The sequence below is a fragment of the Petaurus breviceps genome, unplaced genomic scaffold (assembly GCF_028583685.1).
Source record: "Petaurus breviceps papuanus isolate PSGF00001 unplaced genomic scaffold, PetGlider_PUasm1.0 38, whole genome shotgun sequence".
In the NCBI taxonomy this organism is placed as follows: Eukaryota; Metazoa; Chordata; class Mammalia; order Diprotodontia; family Petauridae; genus Petaurus; species Petaurus breviceps.
In genome coordinates, this window is record NW_027186304.1 from 53,656,834 (window position 1) to 53,679,352 (window position 22,519).

The following is a 22,519-nucleotide window of genomic DNA, read 5'->3' on the forward strand; positions in this document are numbered from 1 at the left end:
TTCTCTTCTCTTCTCTTCTCTTCTCTTCTCTTCTCTTCTCTTCTCTTCTCTTCTCTTCTCTTCTCTTCTCTTCTCTTCTCTTCGGAGGGGAGGAAGGCAAAGCAGTTGGGGTTAAGTGGCTTGCCCAAGGTCACACAGCTAGTTAAGTGTCAAGTGTCTGAGGCCAGATTTGAACTCATGTTCTCTTGATTCCGGGACTGGTATTCTATTTACTTAGTCACCTACCTGCCCCAATCAAATTTCTTAAGTTTTTCAAAATCATTTTAAAATATAATGTTATTGTAGAAATTGTTCTGGTTCCACTTAACCTCACTATGGTTCATTTCATACAAGTCTTCCCAAGTTTGTTTGAAACTGTCCCTTTCATTGTTTCTTAGACTCAACAATACTGATTTATCTTTATATGCAGTAATTTTTTAGGCATTCACTAATTGATAAACATTCATTATTTCCAACTTTTTGCTACAGCAAAAAGAGCTTCTGGAAATATTTACATATATATAGGGTCTTTTCTTCCTTTTTGATCTCTTAAGGGCATATGCCTAGTAGTGGCATTTCTAGGTCAAAAGACATACACAGTTAATAGATTTTTGGGTTATAGTATCAAATTGCTTTCCAGGAAGTCTAGACCAATTTACATCTTAAACTTCAATTAAAAAAAAATAGTCTTTCCTGAAATAGTAGAGCAGTGAAAAAGAGTTCTAAAACGAATTTTACAAAAGTTGAAATGTTGATAGATTTTCTTTATGATTTATTTTTTAAAAATACCTTATACTGTAAACATTGTGTGAATTTATGCCTGTCAAGATGTCTGCACCAAAAATTCTTGCCTCTATGTTTGTCATTCTTGTTACTTATAACCAAATGTTTCTATAGAATTAGGAGAAATAAATTCTTTAGAAGCTAGTAAATCACAGCCATACCTTTTATAAAATGTAAGACACTTATATTTTCGCTTTTATTGTTGATGTTTCTTTCACTTATTTGCTTATATAGATTCTGAAGAGCCTATTACTAACATGTTGATGAAATCAGTGACCACTAAACATCAAGCGTTTCCTACCAAGAAATTAATATGTATTTAAGCAATACTTTATTAGTGCAGTGTAGCATAAAGAATGGTAGACTTGAATTCAGGAGGCTTGTGTTTGAAAACCGACTCTGCTCCTTACATTTATGATTGGGTAATTCACTTTTCTGGGTCTGTTTCTTTGTGTCTAAAATAAGAGGATTGGACTAGATGACTTGAGGTCAGATACAGTTTTAAATATTTAATATTTGAAGCATGGATTATTGCATAATCTTATTTTTAATATTTTTTATTTTAAAATAAAAAATTTTAGTATTTATTTAAATAACATATTTTGACCAAGAATTTTACATTCTTCAAAAATGGAATTTTTAATAATAAAATGTAAATAAATTCATCGTTTTTATTGGCAGGTGATTTTGTTCAGCTTTTGTTTAAATTAAATCTTAGAGATGAAATTGTCAATTAAATCTTAGGTATCAAAATGAAGGAAAGGGACCAGTGTGGCCATTTTGTCTGTCTGCCTTCCAGAGTAGGATTGTATGTTTCCCTTTTAGATGTTTTCTTCAGTCTTGTTTTTAGTGTCCTGAGGTTGGTATTCTTAACTGATAGTTACATATCTGATTTCCAGTTTTGTGTGAATTCTGTTTTTAGATCTGAATGGAAGATTGTGATTTTCTGTTGGTTTGCTCTTCGTATTTGCACAAACATCTCCCATAAACCTTAGTGGGATTCACTCGTTGAGTTGTTAAGTAATTGAGACGTGCTCTATATATCAAGAGACTCTATTTAAAAATTTTTATTTTTAAGAAACTATATTTTTTATTGCCATTATAGCCCTTTGGCTTAATCATAGTAATAGTTTGCTCTAGTGCTTATAGAGAGGAAGATTTATTAACTATATTGAAAGGCGTTTTAAAATAATAAATGAATTGTAAATTGGTAAGTATCAATTGCTTGTCTTTCATATTAACTTTGTCAAACTGTTGTTCATCATTTCATTTGTGTCTGACTCTTTGTGACCCCATTTGGGGTTTTCTTGGCAAAGATACTGGAGTGGTTTGCCATTTCCTTCTCCAGCTCATTTTACAAATGAGGAAACTGAGACAAACAGGGTTAAGTGACTTGCCCAAGATCACACAGCTAGTAAGTGTCTGAGGCTGGATTTGAGCTCAGGTCTTCCTGACTTTAGTCCCAGTGCTCTATCCACTGTACCACCTAGCTACCATGGACCCGTTTAAGAAATCAGTAAATAAACATCAAGGGAGAGCTCAAAAGAATGAAGCAAACAGTAAACATTTCTTAAGTACTTACTCTGGGCCCAGCATTTTGCTAAGCATCAGGGATACAAAGAGAAAAGTGAGACAGTCCTTTTCTTTAAGAAGCTTACCTGGAGTAGATGACACATAAAAGAAAATGGAGTCTAAAGAAGAAAGATATGAATCTGGGGATCACAAAGATGAAGACTTGAAATAGTTCACCATCGTGCTCCATCCAGAGGCAATGGGAGTGGCCATTGGATTACAGTTCTCATAGTTAGAAGTGAGAGGAGTGGATATGGCAGGAGGGCAGTGGCAGGATAGAAAACGGCCAGAATGAAGATGCATAGTTTTAGACAGCACACATCCATAAGGTTTGTCTCTTTATAGGCATGGTCTTTGGTCACGTTTGGAGGTTGAAGCAACAATGATGGCAGGGCAGAATGTGGTTTGAACTAAGATTCAGAGTCCACTATGTGTATTTAGGTGGCAAAGAGTTCAACTGGCCTGCAGTATGAGATGCATGAAGTAGATTAATACGAGAAGAGTAAGATGCTATCAGATTGTGGAGTCTCTTGATGTCAAGCAGAAGAATATGAGTTTTACTTGGTAGGCAGTAGTGAATGCCTAAAGACTTTTGAGCAGAAAAGGAATATAATCAGATATCTGCATAAGTTAAGATTATTTTGACAGTTGTATGATGAATGGATTGGAAGAGAGTAGAGTCTGGAAGAACTTTTAGGAAGCTATTATAATAGTCTAGGTAAGTGTTAATGAGTCTTGTTCTAGGGTGATGGCAGTGGGAATATAAAAGAGGACTTTAAAGGTATTTGAGATGTTGTAGAGGTGAAATTTATTGAATATGAAAATTAAAGGAAAAGGAGAAAAGTAAAAAAATAAACCCAGTGTCATGAGTATGTAGACTGGATGAATGGGTGGTGTTATGCATAGAAATTATAGATGGAAAAGTGGTTTTTTGGAGTGATGGGAGGAGAGTGGGAACCTAATCTCTGTTTTTGATTTGTTGAATTTGAGATGTTGGCGAGGCTTCTAGGTAGAGAAGGTGCCATGTCCTGTAGGCCACTGGAAATGTTCATCTGGTGTTCAGAAGAGATGTCAGGACTGGATAAACAGATTTGGGAGTCCTCTACAAAGATGGTAGTTACACCTGTAGTAGTGAATTACCAAATGAACGGCATCGAGAGAAGACGGACAAGGGCATTATGTTAGGGAACAACCACATTAAGAAAACCTGTGGAATATGAGGAACAAGAGGGCTGTAGGATTTTATTATTATAAGATTATGGATTTAGAACTAAAAGGAATTTGAGATCATCCTTTCTTATTCTTTTCTTTTAAGAGATGAGAAAACTGAGGTCTAAAGAGGTAAACTGACTTACTAACTCATGGTCATTCAGGTAGTAAGTGCCAGAACTGACCCTATGTCCTTTGACTTCAAACCTAGCACTTAAATAATTGGCATCTTTTGGTTTTGTAATATTTTCATTTACTTTTTTTCCCTCTCCTCCTCTATTCAGTAAATCTTCATTTACAACACTAAGCTATAAAAAAATGAAAGAAAGCATTCTAGCAAAACTAACCAAAGCATAACCAAGTTTGACAATATATAGTATTTCACATTCTGAGCCATTCACCTCTGCAAAGAGTGGTGGAAAGTGCATTTTCTTTTTTTTTAAATAGTATTTTATTTTTTCCAGCTACGTGTAAAGAAAATTTCTAGCACTCATTATTAAAAAAAAATTGAGTTATAAATTTTCTCTTTACCTCCTTTCTTCCTCCCTAAAAAGGTAAGAATTTTAAGTAGTTTATATATGTGCAATCGTGTAAAACATATTTCCATATTAGTCATATTGGGAAAGAAGAAACAGACCAAAAGGAAAAAAAAACCACAAAAAAGATCAAGAAAGTGAAAATAATATGCTTTGATCTGCATTCATACTCCATCAGTTCTTTCTCTGGATGTGGTTAGCGTTTTTCATCATGACTCCTTTGGAATTATCTTGGATCATTGCATTGCTGAGAAGAGCTGAAATATACATAATTGATCATCACTCAGTGTTGCTGTTACTGTGTACAATGTTCTCCTGATTCTGCTCACTTCACTTTTCATCAGTTCATTTAAGTCTTTCCAGGTTCCCCAGTTTCTTTGCCACCACAAAAGAGCTGCTATATAAGTATTTATATATATACGTAGGTCCTTTTTACTTTTTTATGATCTCTTTGGGATACAGATCTAGTACTGGCGTTACTAGGGTAGCACACTTTTGTTTCCTCATTCCCTATTCTAGTTCAGTTTCTTTTTCTTCTCTTTTTTTGCTATAGCTAACATTTCTAGTACAACATTGAACACTAGCAGTGATAATGAGGATCCTTGCTTCATCCCTGATTTTACTGGGAACTGGCTTATTTCCATTACAAATAATGCTTGCTAATGGTTTAAGATAGATACTACTTATCATTTTAAGGAAACCTGCATTTATTTCTAACTCTCCAGAGTTTTTAATAGGTATGGGTGCTGTATTTTGTCAGAAGTTTTTTCTGTACCTATTGGGATTGTCATATGATTTCTGTTGGTTTTGTTATTGATATGGTCAATTCTGCTGATAGTTTTCATAGTATTGAACCATTCCAGCATTCCTGGTATAAATCCCTCCTAGTCATAGTGTATAATACTTTTGATATATTGCTGTAATTTCCGTGTTAGTATTTTATTTTAAATTTTTGTATCAACATTCATTAGGGAAATTGGTCTATAGTTTTCTGTTTGGGATCTTCCTGCTTAAGGTATCAGCACCGTATTATATGTATCATAAAAGAAATTTGGTAGGACTTTTTCCACCTCTTTTCCCAAGTAGTTTATATAGCATTAATTAGAATTTAGAAATTAATTAGAAAGAGAATAGAAATAGAATTAATTATTCTTTAAATGTTTGGTAGAATTCACTTGTGAATCCTCCTGGCCCTGGGGATTTTTTCTTAGGGAGTTAATTGACTTGTTCAATTTTTTTTCTCAAATGGGTTTATTTAAGTATTCTATTTTCTCTTCTGTTAATCTGAGCTGTTTAAATTTTTGGAAATACCCTTTTCACTTAGATTGTCAGATTTATTGGCACACAAATGGGGAAATTAACTCCTAATTATTGCTTTAATTTCCTCTTCATTGGTGGTGATTTTACCCCTTTTCATTTTTGATACTGCTAATTTGGTTTCCTTTTTTTAAAAATAAAATTAGCCAGTGGTCAACCTATTTTATTTTATTTTTTCATAAAATCAGCTCTTAGTTTTATTTATTAGTTAAATGTTTTTCTTACTTTTGATTTTATTAGTCTCTCCTTTGATTTTCTGAATTTCCAACATGGCATTAATTGAGGCTTTTAAATTTGTTCTTTCTTTTTTTTCCAAATGCTTTATTAACTTCTGGTTTACTTCATTCATTTCCGCCAGATTTTGGGTTACAAATTTTCTCCCCATTTTTCCCTTACCCACTTCCCCAAAATTGCGGTCCCCTAGGATATCCCCTCCTCTTATTTCCCAACTACATGTAAAATAGTATTAATAATAGTATATATATGTATGTATTTAAACATTTGGTTTTAAAGCTTTGAATTCCAGATTCATTCCCTTCCTCCTTTGTCACTCACCCTTACTGGGAAGATAAGCAGTTCAATATAGGTTGTACATGTGTAGCTAATGCAAAACATTACCATAGTAGATAGATTGTAGAAGACTGATTATATTTCCCTCCCTACTATCCCATCTCCCACTTGATCTATTCCCTTCTTTGGTCCTTTCCCTTTTCAGAAGTGTGTGCTTCCAACTTCCCTACCCCCCAGCCTGCCCTCCATTCCATCATCCCCCCCTCTCAGCCCCTTCCCCCCTACTCTCCTGTAGGGTGAGATACCCTATTTAGTGTGTATGTCATTCCTTCCCTGAGCCAAATTCAAGGAGTATAAGGTTGACCCATTCCCTGTTCTTCCCCTCCATTGTACCCATTTTCCCTTGCCTCTTCTGTATGAGATAGTTTGCCCCATTCTTTCTCTCCCCATCTCCTCTCATTATATTCCTCTCTCACCTCTTAATTTCACCTTTTAAGTATCCTCCCTTCCTATTAAATTGGTCCTGTGCCATCTATCTATGTATACTTGTAAACATATATATACATATATACATGTATATATACATACATTCACATATGTATTCATATGCCTATATACCCTCTGGTAGACTCTCTCTCTTTCTATGTATGTATGTATGTATGTATATATATGTAGATATATATTTCTATTTCCTTCATACTGAGAAAAGTTTCATCAGTTACAATTATTGTTTTTCCATTTAGGAATGTAAATAGTTCAACTTTGGTAAGTTCCTTATGATTTCTTTTCCCTGTTTAGCTTCTCATGCTTCTTGTATCTGAATGTCAAATTTTCTATTCAACTCTGGTTTTTTCTTCAAGAATACTTGAAAGCCCTCTATTCCACTGAATGACTATATTTTCCCCTGAAGCATGATACTCAATTTTGCTGGGTAGGTGATTCTTTGTTTTAATCCCAGCTCCTTTGACCTCCGGAATATCCTGTTCCAAGCCCTTTGATCCCTCAGTGTAGAAGCTGCCAGATCCTGGGTTATACTGATTGTGTTTCCACAATATTCAAATTGTTTCTTCCTGGCTGCTTGTAATATTCTCTCCTTGATCTGGGAATTCTGGAACCTGGCTATAATATTCCTAGGAGTTTTCTTTTTGGGATCTTTTTCAGGATTCTTTCAACCTCTATTTTGCCTTCTGGTTCTAAAACATCAGGGCAGTTTTCCTTGAGAATTTCTTGGAGGATGTTTTCTAGGTTCTTGGCTTTCAGGTAGTCCAATAATTTTTAAAGGATCTCTCCTGGATCTATTTTCCAGGTCAGTGGTTTTTCCCATTTGATATTTTACATTGCCTTCTCTTCTTTCATTTGTTTGGAACTGTTTAACATCATCTTGATTTCTCATAAAGTCACTAGCTTTCCTTTGCTCCATTCTAAATCTGAAGGAATGATTCTCCTCAGTGAGCTTTTGAGATTTATTTTCCTTTTGGCAAATTTGGCTTTTTAAGGCATTCCTCTCCATATTGCCTTTTTGAGCCTCTTTTGCCATTTGAGTTAGTCTGTTTGTTAAGGTGTTATTTTCCTCAGTCAGGCTGTTGACTCTCATTTCATAATTTTCTTGCATTGTTCTCATTTCTCTTCCCAATTTTTCCTCCACTTCTCTTATCTGCTTCTTAAGGTCTTCTGTGGCCTGTAACCAGCTCATATTTTCCTTTGAAGCTTTTGGTGCAGGAGTTCTGATTTCACTGTCTACCTCCTGTTTCATGCTTTGTTCCTTTTTGTCCCCAAAATAGTAGTCTAATGTTGGATTCTTCTATTTGCTTTGTTTCCTTTGCTTGGTCATGTCGCCCCTCAGTCACTTGACCTCTGGGCTTTTTGCCACAGTTGGACTCTGCCATCAGACAGGCAAGCTTTTGTCCCAGACGCTGGGATTTTCTCAGCTGCCAGAGGTATTAGATGTGTGTCCTCTCTGAGGCCTTCATGGGCTCTGGCAAGCTGGACACACGCCCCAGGACCTCCATCCTAGACTGCAATCCAGATCCAAGCAGGTTAAAGCAAGAGTGATTATCCCTCAGACTGGTGCTTGGTCCCCTACACTCTGCAGGCCAGGAGCTGAAACTGCCAGGGCTGGCTGTGCTGGTGTCTCAGTGGCTTCTCGCCCTGGGGGCAAAAGCTATGCACTCCCACTTATTGGGTCCCAAAGTCCAGATTGCACTGACCTCTCACTTTGTCCTTTGCATCTATGTGTTGATAATTCTGGAAAGGGCCACAACTGATGCTGATCTGGAGTCCCTCTGGCAGGTGGCTGGTCAGGCCCTCCCTGGGGCTAAAACTTTGGCCCAGAGCTCTGTGCTGGCTGATTCCTGCCTGCCGGGCTGTCCTCAGTGGGAGGTTAGCTTCTCTGTGTCATTTTTTGGGTTCTGCAGCTCCAAAGTTTGTTCAGAGTCCCCTTTTTACATTGATTGGGGGAGGTGGAAGCCGGAGGAGCTTGGAGGTTGTGCTTCTACTCTGCCATCTTGACTCCACCCCCCCACCCCCCCTGTAATATTTTTCTCCTTGATGTGGGAACTCCGGAACCTGGCTGTAATATTCTTAGGAGTTTTGTTTTCGGGATCTTTTTCAGGAGGTGATCTGTAGATTCTTTCGTCCTATATTTTGCCCTCTGGTTCTAAGACATCAGGGCAGTTTTCCTTGAGAATTTCTTGAAGGATGCTTTCTAGGTTCTTTTTTTGATCATGACTTTCAGGTAATCCAATAATTTTTAAATTATCTCTCCTGGATATATTTTCCAGGTCAGTGGGTTTTTCAATGAGATATTTCACATTGCCTTCTATTTTTTCATTTGTTTGGATCTGTTTAATAGTGTCGTGATTTCTCATAAAATCACTAGTTTCCATTTGCTCCAGTCTAATTCTGAACGAATGATTCTCTTCAGTGAGCTTTTGAGATTTTTTTTTTCCATCTGGCAAATTTGTTTTTTTAAGGCATTCTTCTCCTCATTGGCTTTTTGAGCCTCTTTTGCCATTTGAGTTAGTCTATTTTTTAAAAAAAATTTTTGTTTTTATTAATTTGTTTGTTTGCAAGTTTCAGTTCTACAATCCCTTAAGTTTCATATTTTCTCCCCCTTCCTTCCTTCCCCCTTCCCCCCCCCACCATGGCACTATGCAATCAAGTATAGGATCTCCAAATAATTTCACATTAGATATTAGTCAGGTTATAAAGAAGGATTGTAACTGATGGAATGAAGAATGGGAAAGATTGAAGAAAGCCAAACAAGGAAAAGAGAGCATTCACCCTCTGTTCTTTCTAGTTCTTTCTCTGAATGTAGACATCTCTCTCCATTATGAGTCTTTTGCAGTCGACTTATAACCCTGCATTGCTGAGAAGAATCTAGTCAATCAAAGTTGGTCGTCACACATACATTGTGTCTGTAATTGTGTACAAATTTCTCCTGGTTCTGCTCTTCTCACTCAGCATCAGTTTGTATAAGCCTCTCCAGGTAAATATGAAATCCATCTGTTCCTTGTTTCTTATAGCACAATAATATTCCATTATATTCATATACCACAACTTTTTTAGCCATTTCCAAGTTAGTCTATTTTTTAAGGTGTTACTTTCTTAAGTCAGGTTGTTGACTCTCATTTTATAATTTTCTTGCATCATTCTCATTTCTCAGTTTTTCCTCCAGTTCTCTTATTTGGTTTTCAAAATCCTTCTAAGCTCCTCTGTGGCTTGTAAGCAGCTTATTCTTTTTTTTGGAAACTTCTGGTGCAGGAGTTCTGACTCTGCTGTCTTCCTCCTGTTGCATGCTTTGAATCTGTTTGTCCCTAAAAAAGGAAACCAAAGTCGCACCACTGTGCTTGCCTTGCTTCCCTTGCTTGCTCCTGTTGCCACTCAATTAGTTAACTTTTGAGCTTTTTGCCACAGTAGAACTCTGCTACCAGAGGGGGAAGCTTTGTTCCAAATTGCTGGGGTTTTCTCAGCTGCTGGAGCTGTTAGTTGGCTGCCCTCTCAGAAGCCTCTACACGTTCTGGCACACTGGTCATGCACCCCAGGACCTTCATCCCAGACAGTAATCCAGATCCAAGCAGGTTAAAGCAAGAGCGATTACCCCTCAGACTGGTTGCGTGGTCCCCCTACAATCTGTAGGCCTGGAGCTCTGAAGTAGCCATGTGGCAGTGGGTGCATGTCCACCATGCCTCAGCTGCTTCTTGCCCGGGGGGCAAAGAACAGACCACACTTCCTAACTCCCAGGTCCCAAAGTCCACACTGCACTGACCTCTCACTTTGTCCTCAGCATGTATGGCTTGATAATCCTGGAAACCGCCACAGCTGCTGGTGATCTGAAGTCCCTCCAGCAGGTGGCTGGTTGTGGCTGCTCTGAGGCTAAAACCTTTGGTTCCCCCCGGGGCTGGGATCAGCTTCCACCATGCTGCGCTGGTTGCTTCCTGCTGGCCTGCCAGGCTGTCTTCCGCAGGAGGTTAGCTTCTCTCTGTCATTTTGTGGGTTCTATAGCTCCAAAGTTTGTTTAGAGCCCCTTTTTACATGAATTGGAGGAGGTGGTGTGGTAGCAGTAGCCCTGTGGAAGTCCTGTTTCTACTCTGCCATCTTGACTCCCGATTTATCTAGTTCTGAGAGGGGAAAGTTGACGTCCCCTTCTAATATAGTTTTTTTTTTTTTTTTGAGGGCATTTGGGTTTAAGTAACTTGCCCAAGGTCACACGGCTAGGTTTTTTGTTTGTGTGTGTTAAGTATTTGAGGCGGGATCTGAACTCAGGTCCTCCTGACTCCAGGGCCATCACTCTACTCACTGCGCCACCTAGCCACCCCTTCTAATATAGTTTTACTGTCTTATTTCTTCTTGTAACTCATTTAACTTCCTAGAAGTTTAGATGCTATATACCATTTCTTATATATATGTTTATTATTGATATTACTTCATTGTGTATGGTACCTTTTAGCAAGATGTAGTTTCCTTCCTTGTCTTGTTTAATTAGATTTATTTCTGCTTTTGCTTTGTCTGAGATCATGATTACTACCTTTGCTTTTCTCCCCCACTTCAACTGAAACACAATATATTCTGCTCTAGCCTTTTACCTTTAGTCTCTGTGTGTCTTTCTACTTCAGATGTGTTTCTTGTAAACTTTTTATAGAGTCTGATTTTTAATCCACTCTGCTGTACACTTCTGTTTTATCGGTGAGTTTATGACATTCACATTGATGTTATGATTACTGTGTATTTGCCTCTCTCCTATTTTCCCTCTGTTTGTCTCTCTCTCCTTTCATCCTGTCCTTCCTCACTAGTGTTTCCTTCTGATCATCACCTCCATAAAGATGCCTTCCCTTCTGTTAGCCCCACCCTGCCTTTCTTGTCCCCCTTCCCTTCTACTGCTCTGGAGGGTACGATAGATCTCTATACTCCATTAAGTGTGCGTGTTGTTTCCTCTTTGAGTCAATTCTGATGAGAGTAAAGTTCAAGCAGTGCTTACTTTATTCCCCTCCACTGTAGTGAGTCTTTATGTGATGTAATTTACCCCATTCTGCCTCTCCTCCTCCCAGGACAATCCTCTTTCACATCCCTAATTTTTTTTTATCATCCTGTCATAGTTAACCTGTGCCCTTTTACTGCGTGTACTCCTAATTTCTGTAGGAAAGATAGAGCAGAGTTACAAGTACCACATACCCATGTAGGGATGCAAACAGTTTAGCCTTATGAGTGATTTACGTTTTTTCTTCATTTACCTTTTTATGCTTTTCTTGAGTGAATCAGATTTTCTATTTAGCTTAGGAGTGTTTGAAAATTCCCTCTTTCATTGAATATCCATTTTTTTTTTCCTGAAAGACTATGCTCAGTTTTGCTGCATAGTTGATTCTTGGTTGTAATTCAAGCTCCTTTGTCATCTAGAATATCATATTCCAAGCTCTCTGATCCTTTAATGTAGAAGCTGATAAATCCTGTGTGATTTAAAATTATTTCTAGGGAAACTGGGGAGAGCTCAGGCAACTTCCTGCCTTTTCTCCACTGTCTGGGCTCCACTTCCCCTATTCAAAATGTGTATTTTATAAACTTTTCTGGGACGAGCTTGGTCATTATCCTGTACACAGAATACAGGGTGTGGGGAGTTTTTCTTTTTGTTTCTTTCTGTTTGCATTATTGTAATAATTTTTCTTTTTCTAGTTCTTACTTCCACATCATTTCATGTTTTCCCATGTTTCTCTGAAGTCTTCCTATTCATCATTTTTTATGGCACGGTAATATTCTGTAACATTCATGCACCACAATCTGTTTGTCAATTTCCTAATCAGTGGATCACTGGGAGGAAGAATGCTGTTATGGAGAACAACTAAATGGACATTTTGCTTGAAGCACAAAGTACATGAAGAAGAATATAAATTATGAAAGAAATCTAGAAAAGTAAAGTGAAGCCATAATTCTATTTGGCTTCAAAATCCTGACTATTTTGCATTTTTATCCCAAAGTCTATAGGAAATCACTGAAGAGTCTTGAGAAGGCAAGTGACAGTCCAATCTGTGTTTTAGGAATTTTGCAGCTGTATGGAGGATGGATTGGAGAAGGGAGAAACTGGAAAGAGAAACCCAGCATTCTTGGCAGAGGAGTGATTTGTGAGGTAGGAGAAGTGGTAGAATATGTCATCTTTGAAGCAGAAGGAGAAATTTTCCAAGACAGGGGGAAGGGGGTAGGATAGGATCATTAGTTTCTACTGTTGCTAAGAGGTCAAAGAAGATGATCACTGGTAGGGGGTGGGGTGGGGTACCATCGATTTTCATGATTTTAAGATCATTGGTGATGTTAGAGAGACCAGTTGCCCTGCAGTAGTGAGTTCAAATGCCTGATCACAAGGAATTGAGGAGAGAGTGGGTAGTTGAGAAAGTGGTGGCAGTAAATATTACAAAAAATTTTAGGAATATACTTCCGTTTGTGGGTAGAGGGTTTTGTTGTTGAGTGGGACAGAAAGATCAAGAAGAGGCTTCTTTTTTCTTTTTCATTATTGGGAAGTCATAGATGTGGGAAAAGAGGAAAAATAATTTTTAAAAGGGAATATTGGAAACATATGAATTGAAGGAGGGGTTGAGTTCTGGAATAAAATTTGAAAGGAGTCAGGTAGGGAGTAAGATGGGCATGGGTAGGAGGATCAATATTAACGAGTATCAGGAATCTTTCCTGTGACCAGAAGGAAGGAGAAATAGGGTGTGGTATTAGGAATTGTTGAGGAATGGAGGAAGGAACAGGGGGATTTCCTGTAGTATGGCTTGAATCATCTCAGTGACACTGGAAGCGAGGGAAGATGTAGGAGTCAGGTTGATGGGGAGATTAGAGAAGGATGGATTTGGTACAGTCACTATACTTACTGTAGGGAATGAGATAAGATGTAGATTGAAAAGGATTACTGAGCAGCACTGAAGGCCCTGCTGTGACGTTGGGGAATGGATAAAATTAACTTGCTTTCATGGATTTCTCCAGTCTTGCTCAGTAAACCAGAGCAGAAATGTAGACATAGATGATGAATATTGCCCAGGTATTCAGTTAAATTCAATAAAATTGTACTAAATGTGTACAGTTGTGGGAGACACTGTGCCAGGGTTATAGAAACAAAAATGAAACTGTCCCTTTTTAAAAGCATTTACAATCCATTGGCAAGATACCACAGGTACACAAGTAAGCAAAAACAAGGCATGTCATTATATCAGGTCTTCTTAGGAGGGAGAGAGTGCATATACCTGGAGTGTCATGAAAAGTCTCATATAGGAAGTTGTAGCTGAACTTTTCTTTGAAGGAAGCTGGGGATTCTACAAGGCAGAGGTGAACAGGAGTGTATCCTGGACCACTTGTAGAAAGGCAAGATTTGCAAGTCAGAAATGTCAGGAAGTCAGAGAAGCAAGGCAGTTGAGATTATAGTGCATAGCCAAGTATTAAGGTATTAAATCTGGGGGCTGATGGCTGGTTTTGGAGACACATGAAATTAGAGTAGGAGAAATGAACTGAGAGGATCAGAATGTTACAAGACCAAAGCTCTCTTAGAGTAGAGAGTATTTTCAGAGACAGAAACAACACGAAAGGTGAAAATATAGGAGGTTGAAGTTAAAGTGTTGAATTTATTTTCTGTATAGTAGCAATGTGATTTTTAAAGATACTGAAGTATAAGAGGTGACTTTATTAATGCCTGTCTGAAGTGGAGTGGAAAAGATCATTAGGGTAACAGTGTCAGGGGGACTGGGTTTTCATGGAAATTGTCAACATAAATTTTGATGATGTCAGGGTGAGGGTGGAAAGGAGAGTCGTGAGCCAAGAACTAAATGACCAAACAACTTGGGAGGATGAAGAGACTTGGGTAAATGATAGCAGTATAAGGTGTTAAAGTCATTTGCATGGACTTTGAAAGGGTTTAAAAAAAAAAAGGATGGTGGTAGAAGAATGGTTTGAAAGTGGAAGTGGTTAATGAGAAGTATGCCTGTTCCTTTCTTTGTTCCTTTGAGTTGGGGGAAAGGAACAAAGGGGTGGTTACCATTGAAGTGAGTTACAAAGGATGTGTTATCTTCAGGTCAAGCTAAGTTTTAATTAAAGAGGGGTGGAAGGAACTTTGGCTCAGAAGTTCAAAGCTATAGGGCAGTTGATCAAGAACAGAGCTGGAGATAGTGATGCGTAAGTATTGAACTGAATTGAAGTTGAATAAAGGAAGAGAAGGGGTGATTGGAACAATATTACAACAGTGGGTGCAAAATTCTTGTACCCTCAAGTGATGGTATTGACTGTTGGGGGATTAGGGAGCCATCAGAACAGAAGGTAGATTGTCATACCATTTGGTAGTAGAGATTGCTGGCAGTGATTTTTAATGCTCCTATAAATATTTTATACTTCATTTGGTAGATGATGAGGAGCTACTGAAGACAGCTTTATACAGCAAAATGTCCCATGTATGTGTTTTCTCCCCCTATTTAGAATTTAAGCTTTCCTTTTGTATTTCTTTTTTTTTCATTTTTCAAATGCTTTATTAACTTCTGATTTACATCATTCATTTCTGCCAGATTTTGAGTTACAAATTTTCTCCCCATTTTTCCCCTACCCACCACCCCAAAATAGCAGTCCCACAGGATATCTCCTCCTCCAGTCTGCTCTCTCCCTTATCTTCTCCAATACCCCCTTCGACTTTTCCAGTAGGGCATGGTGTATCTCTATGCCCCAGTGCCTGTGGATCTTATTTCCCAATTACATGTAAAATAGTATTAATAATAGTATATATATATTTTTAAACATTTGATTTTAAAACTTTGAATTCCAGATTCATTCCCTTCCTCCATTGTCACCCACCCTTACTGGGAAGATAAGCAGTTCAGTATAGGTTGTACATGTGTAGCTAATGCAAAACATTAACATAGTAGATATATTGTAAAAGATTCCCTTTTGTATTTCTATTAACAGCGCTTGCTATGGTGCTTGATATATATTAAGGACTTAAGAAATGACTTTTTATTCATTTAGTTATGAGTGAGTGATATGATGAGAATGAGGTATCATGAAGACTACAGGGACAGTTGTGTGAAGGATGGAGTAGAGAAGATACACACACTAGAGTGAGGAATCCTAGTTAGGAGACTGTCATTATATACAGTGTAAGGGATGTGCAATGAGAGCCTCATCCAGAATAATCAGAGTGGGAAAGTAGAAAGGATAGAATGCACACAAGACAATGTGCAGACGGCATCAGCAGGACCTGTCGTCAAGTGTTTGGCTCCAGGGGGTGGGGAAGGGTAAAATCAGACGATTCTTAAGTTTGGGCCTTGGATGACTAGGAGAATGGTCTTGTAAACAAAAGTAGAAACATCAGAAACAGCACATTGGGGGAGAAAGATGAATCTTTTGACTATTTTGGGTAATATCTTTTTTCTTTTGTAGGAATGCTGCTTTGATGGTTTTGATTTGTCATCTTCTAGTTCTTATTTTTCTAAGCCCTTCATCATCGTTACCATTTACCCACCAGATGTAGTATCCTGTTGTGTTAGGAACTCACTTGAGCTAGTTTGTTCTCCTATTTATCAATATCTTATACCATGCTTTGAAATACTGTTTAATTTAATTTTAAAAGACTGTTTTTAGCACAATTTTAAAAATTCCTTCTTTATCATCTTCATCACTTGAATTTTGAATATTGTTGTTCCATAATGCTAGGTATCTGGCCTCCTTGCTTTTTCCATCTGCCAAGTAGATTCTGTTAATTCTATTAATAGATTCTATTAATGTTACCTAGAAACAAGAAGTCACATTCGTGAATACACATTTAGAGTATATTATTCATTTTTAAGAATTAATTATCTACGTACTCTTTTGTACGTGTTGGAAAATTTTAATCATATATACTCTGTTCTACATAGTTTTTTAATCCTTTGGACCCTTTAAATTAGGGCAAAGTCATGTCAACAGACATTTATTAAATGCTTGCTTTGTCCTAAGTGTCAGGAAGAAAATTTCAAGCAGAAAGACAGCACCATCCCCCAAGGAGCTTAATTTCTAATAGAGCAAGGCAGAATATAAAAGAAAGCTAGAAGTGGTGATTGGAGGTAGAGAAGGGAGGGAGGAAGTCCCTAGGCATGGGCATGGTAGAGAATGTCCATGAGTTGGGGAGGGAAATGAAGATAAGATTGACTTGGATGATTTCCTTAAAATAGAGGTTCTGGAAAGACTCAGCCTATCAGAGGAAGGGACCACAGGACCAAGACTACTCCAATCTGAGAAAACTTAGGGGGAGGTCCAACTTCTGGGGTAAGGCACCTTCTGTGCCATGGTAGAGAAAATCCCAAAGAGTCAAGAAGAGACCCTAGAGAGGAATGAAGCAGGGGGATCTTGTGTTTCATTATTTTAAATTGACACCATACAATTTGAAATGAACTTTTTGATCTAAGAAAGGTGTCCAATTTCTTAAAATTCTAATTCTTATTCTTTCTCTTATTCTTTAGGTTGATCTGCTACTTTTTTCTTTTCTTATTACAAAACAATCTTCTTTCCAGATTCCTAAAATAGATGTTTAAGGTAATGGATAGAATTATTGAAAACTGGAATTATTTTGTTGTAGTATCTTACTTTACTGAATTTTTTTTTTTACTAGCAAAAATATGTATGGTCTAAATGTAAGAATTTGATAATGTATTTAAAATAAAATATGAAAACAAGAAAATAAAAGTTTCTGTATCTTTTCATACAGTGTCAAACTATTTCCTTCCACAGATATTTAAGAGTTGATTTTGCTGGTATTCAGGAAAAGATGAGTAGCAAGACAAGAATTCCTGATGTGTGATAAGATTAGTTAAGTTCTTACCAGAGATCTCTGAGCAACAAATGATTGACTTGTTGAGATAATCCACGGGAAAGATAAAATGTGTAATTGAAGATATATTCACAAGGTCTGAGGTGATTTTTTTGAATGAGCTCCTCATCACTGACTATAAAATCATTCTTCAGAGCTCAGTCCAGTTGTACCAGTGTCTTCATGAAACTTCTCATCCTTCCGCCCCCCCATCCCCCACTTTGCTTTTGTCTTTCATTTCTATCTCATTTTGCCTATTTATCCTAATCTGAATATGTGCTGTAGTCCCTGTGGAACATGGTAAGCACCTTGAGAATAGGGCAGCTGGGTGGTGCAGTGAATAGGGCAAGACCTGAATTCTAAATACTACTGTAAACTATAGTTTTGTAGCAAGACCTGAATTCAGATGTGACCTCAGATTCTTACTGACTGTGAGATCCTGGGCAAGTCACTTAACCTTGTTTGCTTTAGTGTCCTCATTTGTAAAATGAGCTGGAAAATGGGAGGCTAGGTGGTGCGGTGAATAGAGCACCAGCCCTGGAGTCAGGAGAACCTGAGTTCAAATCCGGCCTCAGATACTTAACACAAAAACTAGCCGTGTGACCTTGGGCAAGTCACTTAACCCCAATTGCCCTCCAAAAAGCAAAAAAAAAAGAGCTGGAAAAGGAAATGGCAAACCACTCCAGTAGCTTTGCCAAGAAAACCCCAAATGGGGTCATGAAGGGTAGGTCACAACCGAACAACAACAGCAACAACCATAATGGTGTTGGAAGTGGGAGAGCACTAATATCATAGTAACAGTTCTGAGTGCCCCTTAGTGATGAACAAGACAAACTTAAAACCGTAACAGAACACCACAATTTAAAAAAGCGTTTACGATGATTTCACAATCTGATTGGTAACATCAAATGAAAGTCAAATGCATTTGGATGGATGAGCTCTACAGTTAGCACATGAATTTGTATACCTTGGACAGACACTGTGGATAGATAATTAACTGGGTCTAGAATTGAATACGAGAAGAGCAGACTGCATTGTTTTTAGGAAACTACAGTCCTCTTAATGACCCTCAGATTTCTCCTTGAAACAAAAGCCTACTATTTTAACACCAATATTTTTCTGGAGATACTATATGGTGGCTGTGAGTTGTGGACTATTGCAGTCTCTAAAGAACTGAAATATCCCTTGCTGGATGGCAAGGGAGAGATTCATGGTGGACCTGAGCAGGCTGCTGCATGTTACTGATAAAGAATTGCTTGTGTGAGTAGTAGTATAAAGGTTGCTATGGAGATAGGGGACTAGAATGAAGGCTTGCCATGTAATGCAAGCAAGGGATAACTAATGGCCAGACCATGATATATCAAGAAATCTAGAAGAACACCCAGCACATTGGGTGGACCCCACCAAGGATATATAGGAGGATGTGGACACAGTTACACAGATTGACAGGCATGAATGGGCTGTGATATTCAGTTTTGTAGGAAGGACCCACAAAGATAAAGGTACCTTTCCCCTTTTCAGATATGCATATGGAGAATGTGTCCTATCCTGGAGCTGGGATTTGTGCCAAAATTAAGTAATTACACATGATGGGACATGATTTTCCTCTTTTGAGAAACAGATATTTGGATTAAGAAAAAAGAAAATATCATGAAGTGGTAACATTTATAATTTCTCATTTTATTGTAACAGCAACTGTCATATGATAAAGTTTGCAAAGTACTTTACATATTATGTTTATATATTTACATATATAATAATTTCCTGTTGTATTATAAAATTAATAGCTAGTATTGAATAGATAACCCATAATACAGTTTGTGAAATAGTTTACATGTATTACATATATTTGTCCTGTAACTTCCTATTTTATTCTAATAATAGCTTACCTTTATATTTGCAAAGTGGTTTATATATTTATATCATAATTTCCTATTTCATTCTAATAATAGCTATTATGATATTTTAAAGTTTGCCAAGTTTAAATATGTTATCTCATTTGATCTTAACAACTCCATAAGAGTTGTTACAGATTAGGAAAAGGGCTGAAAGAGGCGTAGGGTCTGAGGCAGGATTTAAACTCATCTCCCTGACTCTAGTGTGAGTGCCCTATTTTACCTACTTATCTATCTTACCTTACATTACTTAACTGTCTCATTTAATAATCTACATCTCTGTTCAAGACTTTTGTCTTAGACTCCAATTCTTTATCACCAACTTCATGATGGATAGTTTTACTTGTATATTCTCCTCTCTCCTCAAATTCAACATATATGCGATTTAATCATCTTATTCCATAGCTCTCAACACACAGCCAAAAAGAATTTCACTTCAAGACATCCCTTTTTATTTCTTTTGTAAAAATACGTTTTTATTGATATCTTCTGTTTCTTACATCATTGCAGTTATACCACAAGTATCCTTTCCTCTCCCAGAAAGCCATCACATATAAAAAAAATAATATTTTTTAGAATGGAAAAAAAATCAGCACAACTGATCAATACATTGAGAAACTCTAAAAGCATGTGAAATGTATAACACTTGTCGACTTTGAGCCTCCAATAAAGGGGAAGTTTGGAGGTGTACTTTCATATGTCTTCATTTGAAGACTATTTCTTTAGCTGCATCCTAGAAATTTTGATATGTTGTTTCATCGTTATAATTTTCTTTTTAGATAGTTATTGTTTCTATGATCTGTTTTGGACCAATTCATTACTTAGGATTTCATTGTTAAGTTTCCATTTGGGTCAGTATCTTTTGTTTGTGGTCTCTGAATCCATTGCTATTTTTATTGCATTATGGTCTTTAAAGGATGTATTAACAATTTTTGCCTTTTTACATTTGTTTGCAATATTTCTGTGCCTAGAACATGGTCAGTTCTTATGAAATTTCCATGTGGTGTTGAAAAATATGTATCTTCTTTTCCTGTTCCATTTAGAAAATGCCATGAGCCTTTTAACTGTAGTTTCTGCAGCAGTTTGTTGAGTTTCATGTTTTCCCTTCTGTTTATTATCTCTGTTAGACTTATTTGAAACTGGGAGAGGGGTATTGAAATTTCCTATCACTATTGTGTCTGTGTCGTTTTGTAGCTTAGATGATATTTCCTCTATGAACTTGGATGCCAAGGCATTTGTAGCAGATAAGTTTATTACTGGTATCAGTTTGTAGTTTATGATTCCTTTCAGCATAATACAGTTTCCTTGTTTATCCCTTTTTATTTTTTGAATGTTTTTGCTTTGTCAGCGTGATTTTAACACTTGCTTTTTGGATTCACTTGATGCATAGTAAATTTTTTTTTATCTGGTCAGTTTTATTTTGTGCCTGTCTTTGTTTTTATAAATCTGTTTCTTATAAGCAACAGATTGTAGGGTTTTGTTTTATTATTCATTCTGTCACTTCATTTTATTGAATTGTTTAATACACTAACATTCAAAGTTATGAGAGTTAAGTTTATATTTTCCTCCATCTGTCTCTAATATTGAGTTTTTTTTTCCAAGTTATGATTTTTTCCCCCCACTTCTGCTTCAAACACAGTACTATGTTCCTTCAGTTATTTAACCTTAATCTGTTCCTACTGGCTTTCTAGTTCTGAACCCTAAATCTTTCCTCTTGTTTGTTACTCCTTCCCCTTTGGATTTTGCTTATTAGTTCCTCTTTTTCTCTTGCTTTTACCTTTTCCTACCTTTTTTCATCAGTTAGTCAAGTAGATTCCCTCTTCCTCTCCTTCTCTTCAACTAGTTACATTCATTGGTTTTAAAAATTTCACTCTTTTGTGTCCCTTTCCAAAAAGAATTTCCTCTCATTAACTTCACTCTCCATCTTCATTATCCTTCCTTTCTTACTTTGTACTCTAGACCCTTGTTCTTTGATTCATTAGTTGATTAATTATTAGTTAATTATCTGGTCTCTCTTTTCTCTGTATCCTCATGTAATCACACTTCCTAAAATATTAATTCTATACTCTCCCCCATCGGTGGTTTATATGACTGCCTTGTAGAGCTTACCCTACAGATTCCCCTTTTCCATTGTGCCTCACTCTCAGAACAATGCCAATTATTGTAAGTATTCGAGAAGACCCTGACCTATGATAGGGCATCTCTTCTACCGCATCCCTGATTATGTACCCCCCACTAAGTTATACTCTCCTCTAGTTAACTTTTTTCCCCCATTTGTCTCAAAATCTCCTGCTTGGGTCTATGCCAGGAGTGGGAAACCTGTGACCTTGAGGCCACATATCCCTCTGGGTCCTCAAGTGTGACCCTTTGACTGAAACCAAATTTAACAGAACAAATCTTCTTAATAAAAGGATTTGTTCTGTAAAACTTGGACTCAGTCAAAAGGCTGTACCTGAGGACCTAGAAGGCCACCCCTGGTCTATGCTCTCCTCTTCTGTCAGATGCCACTTACTTCTAGGAGTTCCCAGTTCCCTCCAGTAGACTTTTTGGGTACCAGAGAGTTGTTTGTCCTGGTACTGGTTCTGCTCATTCTGTCGGGTTGTCTGCATAGACACCAGTAGTTGAGAATTTTGCAGTGCTGGTGCTTTGGGATTGTGGCCTTCAGGCTTTTGCCTCTGTACGTTTTCTATCTGTGGGCTGGAGCTAGGGGCTCCATAGTACTGGAAAGAGGTGGAAGGGGGAGGGTTGGAAATAGAGTATGGAGGTGGGCTTTATCGTAAGGCTATGTTTGGTCCTTGGGGCTTGCTTCCAGTAGCACGGGGGTGGTGGTTAGGATAGGGTGCTGAGTGAGTTCAGGGTCAGTAAGCATCAGTTCATGGGTTATAGGGCTTTTTAATTTATCTTCTTGTAGATTCTTCATGTCCTAGACCATGAAGACAGCTGAGTTGCTTTATCTTTGGTATATAATTTTTGTTTTGGAGAGGTTTGAGAGGTTTTGGGGATCAAAGAAAATGTCTAGTCCTCCATCTTGTTGCTCATGTGACTTTCCTTCCACCCCCCACCCCCCCCAATGCTGTCATTCTCCTAGTTATCTAGGATTGAAATCTTGAAGTCATCTTTGACTTTCTCCTCCCTTTCACTTCTACCTCATGGCAGTCATCAAGCCCTGTCAGTCAATTCTTCCTTGTAAAGTCTCTGAAAAGGATTTCTCTTTTTCTGTTCTGGCTTCCAGGATGGGCCTTTGTTTTCTGTACTATGACATGTCTGAACTAATGTGCCTAGACTATTACATTAGTTAATCTAGCATTTGTATTTTCAGTCTCTTCCCTTTTCAGTCCTCTTGTATACCACAGATATTTTGTTTTTCCTGAAGCATTTGGCATTGCTCCCTGTTGACTGTAGGATAAACTCAG

General features: G+C 37.5%; 1 protein-coding gene across 7 annotated transcripts in view; it reads left to right on the forward strand.

Annotated features, from left to right (window-relative positions):
- Nucleotides 1-22,519, forward strand: part of SPIDR (scaffold protein involved in DNA repair) — a 593,302-nt gene that overhangs the window by 52,798 nt on the left and 517,985 nt on the right. The window contains exon 2 of one of the 7 annotated variants that reach the window (XM_069099909.1): nucleotides 12,434-12,522. The exons of 5 other annotated variants lie outside the window; for them this stretch is intronic. The gene's annotated coding sequence lies outside the window, so the exon portion shown is untranslated. Of the gene's footprint in view, nucleotides 1-12,433; nucleotides 12,523-18,575; nucleotides 18,714-22,519 lie in introns of those variants that run through there. One more of the 7 variants, XM_069099910.1, reaches the window with a different exon arrangement.